This window comes from Larus michahellis, chromosome 9, assembly GCF_964199755.1.
Source record: "Larus michahellis chromosome 9, bLarMic1.1, whole genome shotgun sequence".
Taxonomy (NCBI): Eukaryota; Metazoa; Chordata; class Aves; order Charadriiformes; family Laridae; genus Larus; species Larus michahellis.
Genome location: NC_133904.1, coordinates 42,192,274 through 42,208,475, shown reverse-complemented (window position 1 = coordinate 42,208,475; position 16,202 = coordinate 42,192,274).

Here is a 16,202-nt window from a genome sequence, read left to right as displayed (position 1 = left end):
ATTTGCTAATTTGGGGGTCTTTCAAATTCCCTTATGAAGCTGGAACGCATCTGGTCAAATTTTCTAAATGCCTTGTTTTCTAAAGTCTTGATTAAAGTTATGATTCAAGCGGTTCCTTAAAAAAAAAAAAAAAAAAAAAAAAAAAGAAAAAAAGCAGCAAGCAGTGGTATGAGGTGGCAAGGCTACAAACAGCCCTCAGCCTGCACCGCCCCAGCGGCCCTGCGGTTAAGGGACTCAGGGATATTCCCAGTCTCTTCTGTCACAGTTGCATCACCGTGAAGAAGGAAGGAGCAGGTTTCCCTGGGCAATGGGCTGCTGGCTCTGCTGCTGTGCCAGAACCGAGGTCCAGCAGACTTTCCTCCTTCGATGCCAGAAGTCGAGCTGAGGGAAGCAGATAGGGGTCTTTGGGGCTCGGTGCCCCCCCAGCCTGCGGCGTGCTGTGACTGGCGGCGGTGGCTCATCCGGTGGAAGTCACACCTGAGTAGAGCTCAGGTGAGAGCTCAGTAGAGCCCGTAAACAGACTGGCTGTGCTGCTTACCACCTGCCAAGTGCCGTGCACTTCTCGCTGTAACCATCTTCCCAGAGAGCCTCCTGTCTGGTTCCTTGCAGGACTGATGCATCGGGAGATATTTGTACAAGCTAATTTTAAGTATGTCATTTCTCTGCCTAAATTAGATGTCTAGACTCCTTCTATAACCAAAGGTGAGAGGCAGGTTCCTCATTGCAGTGCTCCGAAACACACCCAGAAGATCCCTTGTCTGTATGGGGACCGTGGGTGCCTTACGTCGGTGCTTAAAATGGGTCTCCGTATTCCCTGTCAAATGCTGGGTCTGCCACTGCTCCTGCAAACAAACACAGAACCTCCTCGCCTTGCGTAAATCAAAAGCTTTAGCTGCACTCTTAAAGGAGAAATGTTAGTAGTACTTGCATGGAAATTAACTGGAGAGTGCATTTATTTTTGGCCAGTCCCCTGGGAGCACCTGCCAAGCATTACCTCTCATTTCAAGCCTGGCTGTTCCTGCTGAGAAAGTCTGGTGGAGCTTGGAGTCTGGGTCAAGGTGAGTGCCTGGCTCTTCGTCAGCTGTCTGTGCCATTTAAAAGGGAAAGAGGAGAGAAAGCGAAGCAGCAGCTTGGGTGTGAGGAATGGTGTGCTCGTGCTAGAGTGCGCAGGAATGAGAAGAAACAGGAGTGCTTGGGTATGGTTTATGTACTGATTAAATGCACCTGCCAGTCCCCCAGCGCCGGCGTACAGTTTTAGAATGAAACTGTTGAATCGTAAATTAAACAGAGAAAATTAATTCTGGCCTTGTCTGCTCTTGGGACGATAGCCAATTGCTTAAAACAAGGCTTACGTGCACCTGTTTGAAACCGGAGTAACTGACACAAGCCACGGTGCCTACGTAAAAGGTTTGCAAGAGTCACTCAAGCCGTCGCGTGAACACGCTCGAGTGTCGGCGATGGGGACTTCAGCATTGGGTGGACCAGGCTCTCCCCTTCCGTGGGAGTATGCCCGGATAGCGCACAGGGATGTGCCCGGAGGTCCCCAGTGTGGAACGGGAGCTGGCGTGGCTGGGCTGCCTCCTCTCCTGCTTCCCAGCATCGTGTCGCCGGCAGCGCACTGGACCAGCACTGGGTGCACTGGAACGTGAGCTCTTCTGGCGGCAGGACTCACGGGCAGAGACATTGGGGACTCTATTTTCTCAGAATAACTGTGATCTCAAGTGGAAGGACACTGGGGCATCGGGGTCAATTCACATCGTTTGCAGACGCATTAGAAACTCTTGTTTGTTCTCCAGATTCCTGAAAAGCAGAAAAACCTGGTGTTTTCATTTTTTTTGGTGATTTTCCACTAGGGACAGAAATCGCTGGCTGAGAATCTGAGGCCTGAACCCAAAGAAAACATGTCTCAAGAAGCAGCGTAACTGCTCTGGCCAAGGGTTTTATTTTTTTTTCTTAGCCTACTCCAGAAGTCTGCAGAATCCAAAAGGGGCTACAGAGTGTAAGGTGACGTTCAGTGCATCAATGAACAGCTGTAAAAGAGCTTTCCTGCCTTTCCCAGCAGTTAATAACTTTGTTGCACAGAACTTAGTTTTTTTTCAGAAAGACCTCATGTGTTTTTTGGCTGACTGAGGCCTGGCGAGGAATGTTCATAGTCACAAATGGGGAATTTTTTTTTAATTTTTTTTTTTTAAGAGGAAAAAAAAAAGCAACAAACCAAACCCTCAAACAAACAAACTTGCTTTCACCAAAATCTTTGTTCCTGTTGCTGAGAGTGTGCGGTATTACCTGCCGTAATAAAATGGCGCATAAAGCAGCCTTATTCAGACTGAGAGGTGTGGAAATTTGGGTGCAGAACAGGTAGCGTCAGGCAATCAAGGTGTCTGCTTGGTTTTTTTCCCCTCGCACCGGACAGGGGTGATCTCTGTGGCTGGGTTAGTGTAACGGTGGGGTGGGCAGAGAGCAGGTATGGCTCAGGGCTGATGCTGCTTGGGAGGAAAGAGGTTTTGTTGCCAAATCCTGGATGCTGGCCCTTGGAGGAGAGAGATGACTCTATCTTCTTGGCTGCTGAGCCTAAAGGAGACTTTTAGCACAGCTAAATTGTACGTATCCCTTGGGAAGGATTTTGAGGCCAAAACCACTAAAAAACCCAGACTCTTTCATCTAAATACAGTCCTAGGAAATTACCGTGGTCTCAATCTAATATACACTCTGTCTTGTACAATGTTATGCCTCTTTTGTAAACACGGGTTCGCTTGTTAACTCATCATTCTACCTGTAATGGAAAAGTTCCATCAAGTGTAACAGAAGTACAAAAAAGGAAGATAGTGCTTATAAAAATCTGAAAAGTTTGGGGTTGTTCCTAAGTTATTGTGTGTGGATTGGGTTTTCTTTAACCATAACGTAAATTTTTGTAATTGGGCAGTGATTTTATATTAAATTTTGCTGCAGGTTCAAAACCGTATCGAGAAGTGCTCATGTGTCTGGTACTTTCTCTGTGGTTTCTGTAAATGCGAGAGAGAGTTAAAAAGCCCAAGTGTTGGGGATGGACAGGTTCTTCTTGGACCAACGCACAGTTCTTCCCTTGTTGGGACTGTTCAGGCTCGCTACAGGCTGGTAATTGCTACCACGTTGGCTGGATAGATATGAATTTGATGTTTTTAACTTAGTATTATGGGGGTAATTTTCTTTGTATCAAAACTTGGGGACATATATTAAGTGCTATTATGTGTGACTTAAAACTAGGAAAAAAAATCTATGAGATTCAGGCCCTTTTCCCATGTTTTTTGTTGTGCTGTGATCCCAGCTCTTGGGCTGGTTTCTGCCGTAGGGAGTATGTGACCTGACCCCTACTGGTAACGCGAGTCAGCGTGGAAGGGTTCGCTCCACGTGCTCTTAAATGAGGATATTTGCCTACAAACCCAACTGTTTCTACTGCTGATGCCGTGGAGTGGATCTCCAGGTGCAGCAAAACTCCAGGGCTAGCAAAAAGCAGAGCTGGTGGGTGTTTAACTGCTGAGCTAATTTACAGAAAAAGATCTGACACTATTTTGACATATGCCTGAAGTGATTCCGTTTTACGCTCGTACGGCTTTGATTTTTTTTTTTTTTCTGTCTTAATTTTAACTCTTTGCCTCTTACTACTGCTGTGATCATAATGCTTTCCTTCCCCCTCTGCCCTCCCCCCTCGCCTCCTATATTCTTTAGCATCTTCCTGATTTGGGGGGAATTTAACAGCCTCGGTTTGTCCACTCCTGGGCTGCGTGCGGCAGTAACAAACCTGCTGAGATGCGAAGAGCAAATGGTACCCAGCGGAGCGGGTGGATGGGTCGGGCAAACCTCTGGCTGCCGGCAGGTAATTTCAAAGTATCAACCCTGCCTGTAGCAAAGAACGGAATAAACTTTCCGCTAGCACAGGCATTGGCAGAAAACACGTTGTGTGCATGGATGTATTCAGGTCTAAAGCAATTCGACCGAACTTTTGTCCTCTGCTTGTCAGCCCAGGTGCTCTGGGCAGGGTGTAGGGAGGAACTGTCTTTGTGGTAAAGGTCTTGCCATCAAAATAGACTCTTATTGCTAGACCGTAATGTAACAACCAACTTCCATGCCCAGACAGAATTCCCACTGATGTCAAAGGTTTTATTTCCACTGAGAAATTAGTAAGCGCTGCAGATTTTGGAATATTATCAACATTAAAACAACAGTCTGGACTGTGTTTTCCCTGCTGTTGTCATGTGAAACACTTAGGGGTGACTGTAAGTGTAAGTCTCTGTTACTCCTTCATTTTGTTCATTTGATGGCAGAATCTCTGTCTGCTCAGTTAATTAATTTCTCCTGCTGTGCTCCGGTTTTCACACAACACTGGGAAGGGTGGGGGGAAAAGGTCTTCAAGAGTGAGACAATGTAGCGTGAACCCACAAAAGTTGTTAGAGGGACCCGGGGGAGGTGAGAGGTTCTGGAAGTTGGTTTTATTGTTTGAAAATGGTTTTCCTGTAGAACACAAGCGCGTGTGCCACTGCAGTGCCAGCGGTCAGAGCAGCTGGGCGGGAGGGAATTTGGTTGACCCTCTTGGAAACCCGTTATGAAATTCCGTGATAATTCACTGAAGCAAGTTCCTAAGTGATGGGGAAGCTGTTTCTTTCCCATTCCCAGCTGTCAGAACTTTTTACCGCTGGGGTGAGGTTTGTGCCGTCTCCTGCAGCTCCGCTCCGGGAGCTCAGCCTGCTCTCTGGGCTGCGTTGCCGGTCCTGCCGCGGTCAGGCCGTGAGCTGCTCCTTGGCGAATAGCACCAATGATAATTATGTTTTCATTCCCCTGTCTTGAGCCGACTGCCCAAGCGTAAATATTGTAACTGCTGTTTTACAGGTGAGGGGAACACGGGTGGGGAAAAATGTGTTTTTCCTGGAGAGCTCAGCCCCATGGCCACGCTGTGAACGGAGCAGCTTGCCACTGACGGGGCGACCCGGGAGAGGCTGGAGAAAGAGCCCCCCATGGGTTAGTGCTGCTCTGGGAGAGGGTGGGGGGGGGGACCCCAAAATGCCACCTGCTTGGCTCCGTGCGGAGCAACACCAGCTTAAGTTCACGTGTCTTTAAGCTGTTGCGTTGCTGGTGGCACGAGCGGCTGGGTCTGCCTGGGGGCACACAGGCTGGGTCCATCTGGAGCCCAGGCTGGTGGGGCTCCCGCGCTGCCGCCGCCACGTGTTAGAGCCAACACTCACCACGGCTCTTCCCGTCCCAGTGTCTCTCCGTGGCCTGGGACGGCGCTTGGCCCCTTGCTGCTGGTTGCATAAAGGCGATAAAATGGCCCATGTCATCTGGCGTGGTTCTGCGCGTCGTGACTCCTTGGGAAAGCTCAGCGCCGTGAGCCTACTGTTTTCCAGATGCAACGTCTACCATCCCTACTCCTCCCGGCGGAGCCAGTGCTGTCCCTGGTGGGAGTGTTTGCTACATCAAAGCCCTGGTTTGTGCTGTGAGCGGATGATTTCTCTGGTATATTTACACTTGTAAGAGAAGACTTTTTTTTTTTCCCTTGTAAATATCACGGCACTTCTGTTGCTTCTGTGCTGGCCCATCTGTGCACCATTTTCACTTGTACTGACTCATGTTCACAGAGTAGTAAGAACCGTCTCTAAGTGTTTTAATTTCTGCGTTAGAGTGGGCCCATTTTGCATTTCCAGTTAGGTCCTAGGCAGCTGAGCTCTGGGTTTTTTCTTTTTTCCTAATGACATCTCTGGACTCTATTGCGTTGGTATAGATTTAAATGAAGTACTTTGCATTTTTCCATTCAGATTTTTCAAGACTTCCCTTCCTGTGTTCCTGGGGTTTGTTCTCTGTAGTGAGATGTGCTTTCTGCCTGTTTGCTGCCTGACCACAAGTCGCTGGGGTTGTACCCCCTCCGAAAGTGGGTACAACATCTTTAGTCTGTCGTAAGGTTCCAAGTGCAGATATTCCTTAAGAAGGAAACGTTAGGTTAAGGTTGATCATGTGGATTGTGTTCAGGCCCGTTGAGTTGAGCAGTGCTCTTTTTAATGAGTGATCACGTACTCATTTTCTCCACCTCCGTCCCTTTGGGTAACCCGAGTAGACAGCAGCTGTTTGCTGAACAACTCTTGAATGTTTTGCCTTCTCTTCAAGTGCTCCACGCGCACCCAGGGTTGTCTTCATTGTCCACAGGTCAGACCTTGCTCTGGAGGTAGGCTGATCACAGGCTCTTCTTAGTAGCTACTTCTTCCCCCATGTTCCCTGAGCTGGAGCATCCGTATCCTCGCCCAGCTTGAACCGTCTCCCAGCTCTCTTCTGGCTCGGTACCACAGAGGCCCTGCAACCAAAGGGCACATTTGCGATGAAAGCCCTACCAAACCCTGCAGCCACAGGAGCATCCTTGGTCACGGTGGGATGCCGCGCGTGTTGCCTCACCGGTGTGTCTGGCACAGTGGGGCACTGAGCTTGCTCAGCGCTGAGGGGAGTCAAAGTAGCTGCTGGATCTCTGCTGCACATGTGTAAACAGCAAATAGAAATATATATATATAAAGTCTGAGGCTGAAAACAGCCAAATTATGATCCTTTTTTTCCCCTGAGAATATGAAAAGCGATGTATTTCACAGCAGTCGAGCCTGCCATTATTTCCAGGTACTGCTTTTAGAAGCATGGAGGTGTGAGAGCATTTCAGTAAATGACAAAAAGATCCTTTTAACAGGGGCAAAAGAGAGTCTTTTTCCTTAAACATATTCTTGGGAAAGACTTGAGCCGTTTCAGCTAAAATGAAAAAGTTTAGCCTGAGGCCAAACCCAGCTGGAGAAATTTTCAGCCCAAACAATTAATTATAGATGAAGTTACGAGCAACCAAAACTGGAGTTATACAATAGTCAACTGTAATTACAGTGGTGCTTTCAACTCTGCCTGTGACATCGGCACATGTGTCAAAGTTCTCGGGTGGCTGTCTCAGGAAGAGCCTTCTTGCAGAGCTGTGTATAAACCCCAGCTCCCTGGTTTGAGGGGATGGGAGCAAGTGTTTCACATCTGAAATAATCTGCTTCAGAAAGACAAATTAACTGGTGCCTTTCAGAGCAGCGTCTTGTCCGTGTTCAGTGTTTACCCAGGGTCAGGTTTAGCTGGGCTGTTACGTTTCGGTCGCACGTGGGAGGAAGGGCGTAATGAAGAGGGAGCCTCCTGTGACGGAGAACAGCTCAGGCGTGAGGGAGCTGGGATGGCAGAGATTAATGGGGCTGGGTCCCGTCTGCAGTATCTCCATGCGAGCAAGGCTTTCCTGGGAAACTGGAAGGTAAGCTCCCGATGAGGGAGGCTGTCTGTTGTAAAAGCAGTTCCTTGCTTAGCAGGGAGAACGCACCGAGACTGCAAGTGTGTCCTGAACGAACGGTTCCTCATGGAGATGTTCATGCCACGCACCATCACGAGCGAGCATTTTAGAAGCCTGCACATGGGGGAATATTCTCACCTCCGTCGGCTGCTAAATTGAGCTGCATGTGAGCGCTCTCAGCAGTAGAGGTAGTGCTGACAAACAGTCATCACCGGTGATGAAAGGAGTGCAGGTGAGAGGAAATTTTGTGGGAGGAGATCCTGCTCTGAAGTTCTTGTGGAAACCGTAATTATGTGATTCGGTGTAGAGAGGTATGAGGGTTTCCAGTGCAAGCGATAAAAAAAAAAAAAAACAAAAACGCTTATGGAAGCAGCCTACAGATAAGGCTGCTCATTCAGACCTTATCTACTCACGTGAGAGCGTGGAAATCTTAGCTCTCCACCTTATCTCTTCTCCCCCGGGAGATCCGCGTTGAGAGAGTTTGACCTCTCGCTTAGCGTTTCAAATCAAGCCCAGTGTAATAGTGGCTTTGGCCATGCAGTGCCTCCATCACTTAATGAAATTATCTTGTTCCCTGCCCTTGCGGGTAGAAATGTGTCTTGCCAAAACGCCACTTAAGTGATACCTGGAGGATAGTCGTAACGGAGTAGAGCTATGGCAGAAACGTTCTCGCTTCCTCCAGGCTTTCCCTGCAGATGCAGAGCTTGGGATGTTCGAGGTAGTGGAATTTTCTCCCCCTGCTTCGGGGCAGCTCCTATTTTGTATATGAAGAGGATCCCCATTTCTGTACTTGCTCCTGGGCTTTTGCGGTTCCCTGTGGGTTTAAATGAACTTTAAAACAACGTTGATTCAAAGCATCCAGTGCAAGGAGATCCCAGATCTGGAATGGATGTTCTTCCAAAAGCACGGGTGCCTTGGTGCCAGCACAGGAGTGTCCATACAAAGAGGTCTCAGCCATAGTGGGCCCAGAATCGGTTTTGCTTTCTCACACTCGGAGCTGGTAATACTTTAAAGGATATCAAGCGGCAAATGTGGCAAAGGGGAAAAATTGTTACAGACTGTATTTGGCAGAAAACCAGCAGAGATAAAATACCATACGTTCTGTGCAATGAGCTCCTACATAAATGATTCATTCACTAGAACACAGCTGGGGTCAACACCTTCTATTTGAATAGCCCAAAGTTATGCAAATATTTTTATGTGGGTTTTCTCAAAAAAAAAAAAAAAAAAAGACAATATATTCTGCTCTGGTAAAAAAGCTCTTTATCTATGTAACTTTTAAGAATCGAAATCCCACAAGAACAGTGTCACCGTGTTATACACATATATACAGCAGCTGAATAGCTAGAAAATGACAAGATATGCCCTAGAGATGCAAACTCTGAAAAGACTGCTTGTTTTCCTCTGTATTGCCAGCCAAGTCTGTTCTACAAATTGTGTGTGGTGAAGATCACACTATTTCAAAATATCAAATTGCTAATTAAAGAAACTACTCCAGGAAACTTTCCAGTAGAACAATATATGCAGTGGGATAATAGTAGTCACTATTTCTTTAATGAGTTTCTTTCCTAACCAGAATTTCTTACAATGCATTCAGTGCAGCCATTCAGTTAGATTATTATGAATCACATGTGTATTATTTCTGATTCGGTATTAACATAAAAACTTCTGATGAACCATAGTACTACAAAAACAGGTCTAGTGTGTAGAATGGCAATATCATTCCTGCAGATAAAAGCCTGGAGATGAAGGTCCTTATGCAGCAATACAATTTAATGCGTTAGTTTCTAGGCTTAATTTGCAAAGGTGCTGAGAAACTGCAGGTCCAACTGAAGCCAAGAAGAGCAGGGTGTCTCTGGACGGTCAGATATGTTGATCTGCAGCGGGAGCATTGCTCTGCGGTGCAGCATTGCACTCCGTGGGATCTAAATCAGCAAAAGGTAATGGGAGGGAAAAATCTTTCTTGGTGGGCGTTCTCATAATGTGGTTGGTTGAGCTGAAGATTTTCTTGAATACTTATATTTTGCTATAGTGAAGTAATTTAGCAATGTCATCCAAGGGACAGTGTGTACAAGCCCTTGTGAAATATTGCAGGTAGATCAAGTCAAGCAAAAAAGTAGCTTAGCTGTGTAGCAGAGAGAAGAAAGGAGAACATAAGAGATCTCTGAAAGGCCTTCTTCCCCATTCTGGGAGAGGATGGTGGTGAAAATATTCCCTTCAGGTTCTGAATAGAAGTTGACATAATGAGGTGGATTTCCAAAAATATTCCAAGAAGGTGGACAGCTTTTTCGGTGGCTTGTTGGTGGTAACTAGGTGCCTCATTTGGTATTCTTGAAAATCCTTCATTCCTGCTTAAGAAGTTCTCTAGTGTCTATTTTCTCTGGTGAACGAGAATGACTTCTTGATCTTGGGTTTTGTATTCCCAAATAGCCATTCTTCGTATTCCCCCCAAGTAAAGCAAACAAACAACCATTTAAAGCAAAGAAAGCAAGAGCTTCCTAAGTGTAAAGGTAAGGCTTTTCCTCCTCATATGTTTGGAGTGGTTACTGGGCATTACATCATAGTCCTTGATGAGTCCTTGGTTTGAATCATATTATCTCACGGCACAGTTAGCCAGAGACATGTGGAATGACTGTTCTTCGGCTGCCTTAAAAATCTCTCTTGTGGCCTCCGGCGCTCTGAAGGACTTAGCCTCTTCTTTGTCATTGGACTCTATGATAATGGTAGTGTTGGGTTCTTCCATAGGTGGTCCTCACCCTGGTGCTGGTTACCGTGACTCTTCTGCATTTCCTTGCACTCATTGAGTCCCATTCCTTTCCAAATAAGAACTGGAACAAACCCCATGAGAATGAATCACCTGGGGGAGGACAGCAGCTTGGTTTGGTCGTTATTTGAAGACAGTGGAGCCAACACTTACAGGTGGGGGATCAGCACTTCACTGTGCTGTGTTCTACACTAACTCCTAACTGAAAGATTAGAGACTTAAATACATGAGATAATAGGGTTCTCCTTCCATTTTGGCCAGCAGAACTGGGCCAGGGTGCTGTTTCCTCTGTGTTGGTTGCAGATGGGCCAATCTGTTAGGAAATGAGTTTGTTGCTAAACATCGGTAGGGCAATACTGTGATCAGGCTGTGTGTGCCATTGTTTTCTTGGCATCTAAGCTTCACTTGGATATTTGCCATGAGAGTTAGTGACCTGGTGAGCTATTTCCAAATACAACTTGTGGCATATGACTGAGGTCAGGGAATATGGATCAGCTTAATTCCCATGTGTCCAAAGCACCCTGTCAAATACTGCGAAAAATATTGGAATGTCTAACAGGTCAGACTTCACTCATCAGGTCCAGACTTGGCTCTTTTGTCTCTAATGTCTAACAGGCGAGACAAAATCTCAGTCCAATCACCGCCATCCTCAGCACCTGCAAAATGTGAGTTGGGTGTGGATTCTGTCTATTGGGCAAATTGTTAGTCAATGGTTTAAGAAGCAAATAAACGTTGATGGTGGGACTCCATTGCAGCAAGAAGTCAGGAGAGAAAGATGGGAAGGATCAAAGATTAGCATACTTCTCTGCCCCCAGCAGAGCCATCTTTGGGCAGCTTCTCTCCTCTCGGTCCAGAAGGCATCGTGTCGGATCTGAGAGTTCCTGGTCTGGGAAGCTGTGGACACCTGAAAGGTGGAAAACGTAGAGAGAAGGAGAAGTTGGTGAAGGGCAGCAGGTGACCACAGAGTCCCTTGCCATTGACTATGGACCCCTTTGTTTTTCTTTGTTCGGTGGTGGGCATTCCCGCACCGCCTCCCATGCTCTCCCCTTTCCTGCCTTGCAGAGCATTGCTCTTTGCATCTCAGTGGATTTATTCTCCTCCTTATCTAATTTTAATTAAAGCTCCTTTCTCCCCTCCCCTCTCCCCCCCCAACATAATCAACTGAAGAAAAATGAGCTGGTAAGTCATTGTTTTTACCACTTTGGCAGCCAACGAATGTTATGTCTGGCACGCTCGGCACCAAGTCAGAAAATGAATCAGCAGCTGTTGTGACAGAAGCTTTTTCCTGAATGGGGAAACAGAGACAAAAAGAAAACAGGCCAAGGAGAGGTTTCTGCGGTGGGCATTGCCAGCCCCCCACTGCCATGAGGAATGTCTCTGCCCTTTGCTGGGGAAGGCAGCCCGACTGCTGGTGGGGGTCTCCCCTCTCGCCACCCGACCTGGCAGCAGAGACGGGAACGCCCATTTTGTGCCTGGCCCTTGGCCGTGCCCGGGAGGGGACCGTCGGGATGAGATGCCCCGGCACCTTGGCAGGGAGCTGGTGGTTTAGGGAAAGCAGGAGTGACCCAATCCCTGCAGGTCTTCCTGAAAACCCCGTCTCGGCCAGGTGGGCGGTGGGGCGTGTGTTTGCAGGTACATCGAATGAGAAACACTTGGTTGTCCCGGGACTGCACGATGGTGAGGTCCATCCATTTTTGGTCCATCCACTTTGTGCCCATCCATGGGAAAGGGATGAATTATGTCTTTGTCTCTTGATGGACTTGGACCTGTATTTAGTTGTTTTAAGTGGTAACCTTGCACGTATTATACACAGCACGCTGTGAGCTGGAAAGTCCCAGAGGAAAGAGCGGTTTATGGTACCCTCAAATCATCCTCATCCTTTATGTAATGGTTAACTTCTCATAAGGACTCAATTTGCTTTGTGACCTTTGGCGTCTGCTGCTGCTTTTATGCCAGACATTTGAGGACACATGAGAAATGCTTTTGACTAATATTATGGCCTTGCTAATATATTGCAAACTATTTCTACAGGAGCAGCATCAAAGTTTTATCTGCTAAATAAATATTGCCGGGCTAAGCTAATACGCAGAGTAGATCTGAAGGCATTACCACACTGGAGCAGACACAGGGTCCAGCTGGACCTGGTGGGTCCAGCACTCTGCAACTGGGCAATGGGCGAAACTGGAGCTTCAGCAGGTTTGTTTGAGACGAAGAACCAGCCTCTGTATCCCCTTGGAAGGGGCTGGTTTTGCTAGAGTATTTTTAATGGGAATAACAGTCAACGGAGCCGGCTGAGCTGGTGGCTTGCAACCTGAATAGCTTCAGCAAAGTCCAAAGGGACAGTGTGTGGTTGCAAGTCAGGGCAGAGGTTGTCCTGGGTTCCTGGAGACAATTATCACAATATTTATAGCTCCTTTCGTGCCAAATGGACAAGCGACGTGTTTGTCCTTTCCCTGTCCCCATAAATTCCCTCCTCACCTCTGCAAACCAGTGTGGGCTTTAATGCCTGCCCTGTCACACGCTACCGGTGACACAGGTCGGAGCAGGGGTTTCTTCTCTGGCACAGCTGGAGAGACTGTCCCTACCCCTGGTTTTCTCTTGCTGAGCGTACAGTGGTGGTCACAGTCCAGCCCACAGCCTCACCATGCCAGAAATCCCTCCTGGTTTTGGCTGGGTTTTGCGTGGGGTGGGATGGGTTGTTTTATGTTAGTAGGACAGAGTACAACAATTACGGGAGAATAAAGCTAGGGGTCAGGTCTGTTTGATGTTTTGTGTATCGACTGACAAGGTTTTTGGTGAAGTTGCATGCTCTGTAGTTCCCTTTCAGCTCCCTCTGCTCCAGTGCCAGCTCCCTCGTTCCGATCCGATAAAACGCTGGTTTGTCTGCGCCGTAAAAATCTGCAGCCCCGTGGAAATGCTGGGCACAAAGTGCCTGCAGCTCCCCATGGTTACTCAGCTGAAAGAGAACGTGGTACTGACAGCCCGGCCCAGCACGGCCACGGAAAGGTGTTTTGGTAGAGATTTGTTATTCACTGACCAAAGCACCGATGTGACAAACAGTCACAGCCCCAGACATGCCAGTCCTCTGAGTCCTCAATTAACTGGTTTATATGGGAAAAAAACTTGAGGAAGCAAAAGCTTGCTCCAATAGATGTGTGGTTACATTTTCTTTAACTTTGGTTTTGTTTTATGATTTACAGTCCATCAAGAGGAACCCATTAGACTTCTACTTTCTAGGAACACTGCTTTTTATTATCTTTTTATATTGTATATTTTCTCCTCTTGATCCTGATCCTGCAAAGCCTTTCCATTATGTATAGATGCAGCGGTGCTCTTGTCGCTTGTGTGGCAGCGGCTCGAGGGGCAGGGACAGGACCCAGCGACAGCCCAACGTTGCCCCAGAGGCTTTGTCAGCTCCTCAGTAGCTTCATCCTGAGCTGCTGAAGTCAACGAGAGATGGGCCAGTCCTTCAAGGTGACTTCACATGAATCATTCCTGAGCAGACTTTAGGTTAATTGGTTCTGTTTGCAAATATGGGAAGGAGAAAACGATGTGCTGTTGGAAGGAACGTGCCATCCCCGTTGAGCTGGTGTGGAGGGACCGTTTCCAGCCAGCCTCCTGCGGGTAAAAAGTATTGGGCCTGATTCTTAAGGTGCGCGAGCAGCACGCTCTGTGGGCTTTAGTGAAATCGCTCCTGATTTACTCTGGGCTGTGATTACATGAGAGGAAAACGACTCTTCTGTCTGAAGAATCAAAATCAAAGCTGGAGGAGGGAAAGGTGCAGCGGCGTTTCAGGACTGACCGTCCATCTGAGCGAGCACCGGCTATCTCCTAACCAACAGGCAGAGTCCATCTCCTTCAAACACGTGCTGCCGAGCTTGCGGGCTGTGCTGACAGCGCCGGCTTCTCTCGCAGCAGCACCCGCAGGCGCAGCTCTGCCGTTTTAAGGGCTTTCAGGATCAGGCCAGGGCTCCTGCGCAGCTGCGGTGCCTTGCCCCTATTTTACATCCACTGAAAGATTTTTGAATGGACTTCAGAAGCCATTAGGAACCCAAATGTCGACTTGCACTTGCAAAATGTCTCTGGTTAATGTTTTCCTACTGACGCTCTGCTTTGCTCCCCGCCTGCCAGAGTTTCCTGTGACCTATTTGAAATATCACTCTCCTAAGTGAAAATGTGCCTCTCTTTTTCAAACTTGCAAAACTCACAAAAATAAATAGCCTAATTTGGCCAGTTAATAGCCCTCTCCTGGGGCTCCTCTCGGCAACTAAGAGGCCTTTTAAATACAACATTTGTGACTGCGTCATTAAAGCTCTGCATGATCCAAGCAGACTAAACCAAAAAGAAAGAAATTCCTTATTTGATCTAAGTTTTCTTTTTTTTTTAAATAGTGACACTAGAGACCCATTTATTTTTAATTACACAATTGCTTTATTAAAAGCCTAAATCCTGCAGTCCCTAGTCATTGCTCAGGCAAAACTGCTATCATTGAAAGAAGGACCTGTAGGAGTCAATCCTAAAAATAGGGCAGCTGACAAAGTCTGCCTTTCAGAACGGGTTTGCTTTATTTTTGAAGGATTTCCCAAGTCAAAGAGAACTTGCCTCTGCTTTGCTTTTCAGTTCTGCAGCAATTTGAAAGCTGAACGCAGCCGCTCCAGAAAACAAAACCAACCTCAGTTTTCCTTTCAGATGGGCTGCACTGCCCTTTTCCACCCTTAGCCACCACCCTCTACACAGCCACGTTAGAACTCAGTGGCGCAGCGAGGTGTGCATGAGAGTTAGCTCCAGCTCTGTGCGAACGTATCTCTGAGCCGGAGCCAGCTTTACCCTGGTGGGTCCTGAGCAGAGGTGTCCCTCGCACCCACCCATGGGACGGCTTGCACTGTGCCCAGTGTGAAGCCCCCCAGGCTCAGCCAGGTTGCCCCTAAACACCTTCCCGGTGCTCCCACCCAACCCAGAGCCTCCTGCAAACCCTCCCTGGGCTGGGGCTTGTTCACCCGTGCGGAGCGATGCGTACGGCTGTAGTGGCAGGCGAGGCCACCTCGAGTCCTGCAGCACCTCTCTGCACCCCTGGAAGGAGCAGAACCAGCTGCTGGGAGGCTGATGGAGGGCAGGACTGGCCCTGTGCCGCCCATCCTGTGCTATCACGTGCGCCACCCAAACGCACTTCTGTCTTTGGACTCCACGTGAAGGGCAGATCTCCCTGCTAGGTTAAGACGGTGCTACCAGCAGTAGGAGAGGGAGCAGGCTAGCCAGCCATATATACTGGGTTATATTCCTGGGCTAAACTCCAGAGCCTTCAATTTTATTATCTAATTACCCAACTGAACTCATTCATCTTTATTTTTCACTCTAACCCGCAGACCCCAGTTTAAATGCAGCTCTGCTATATGATGTCCTGCCCAGGCACTCTCCGCTTGGAAAAATTTGCAGTTTCTCAGCTTTATTCACTCAAACTGTGTTTTCTTAGTGTAAAGGATGCACGGCAGAAATCCCACCCCGGTCAGCGGCAGGGGTCTTCGTTAGGCTGTGGTGAGATGGAGATGGCTGCACTATCATAGGCAACTGTATGAGAGGGAGCGAGAAAAAGAAAATAAACCTATAATTTTATATGAAGGATGTGTAGCTAGATGTAGTCTTCCTCACCAGTGTGATGAAGTGTCATTAGATTGCATACAGGGCTTTGCGGTGTGGCTCACTGCAATATATGGCTCCGTTACTAAGTATAAACACCAAAAGTTAGTAAATAAAAACAACAGGGGGAAAAAAACTCCCCCCAGAAGTTAATGAGACATCAGGAATATATACCTGGAAACTGGAGCCCAAGGGGGCACCAATCCTGACGTCCCACGATTTTCCTCTTCAGGCCAAAGCAGGAGCGTGGCCTTGCTCCTCTGTCCTTGGGCGCCTGTGGCTGACGAGTGGGATGAAACCCTCCAGCCACGCGTGCAGAACGTAAGCCCTCCTCTCCATATGTTCCGATCGTGTATATGTAATCTTGTACCATGCGGGGACAGAGGCTCCCTGATTAGCATAACCCTCCCCCTGGGAGGGGCTTACCTTATAAATATGCTGCTTTTTCTGTGCTCCTTGCCTTTATTTCCTAAGGGAATGCAGATACTG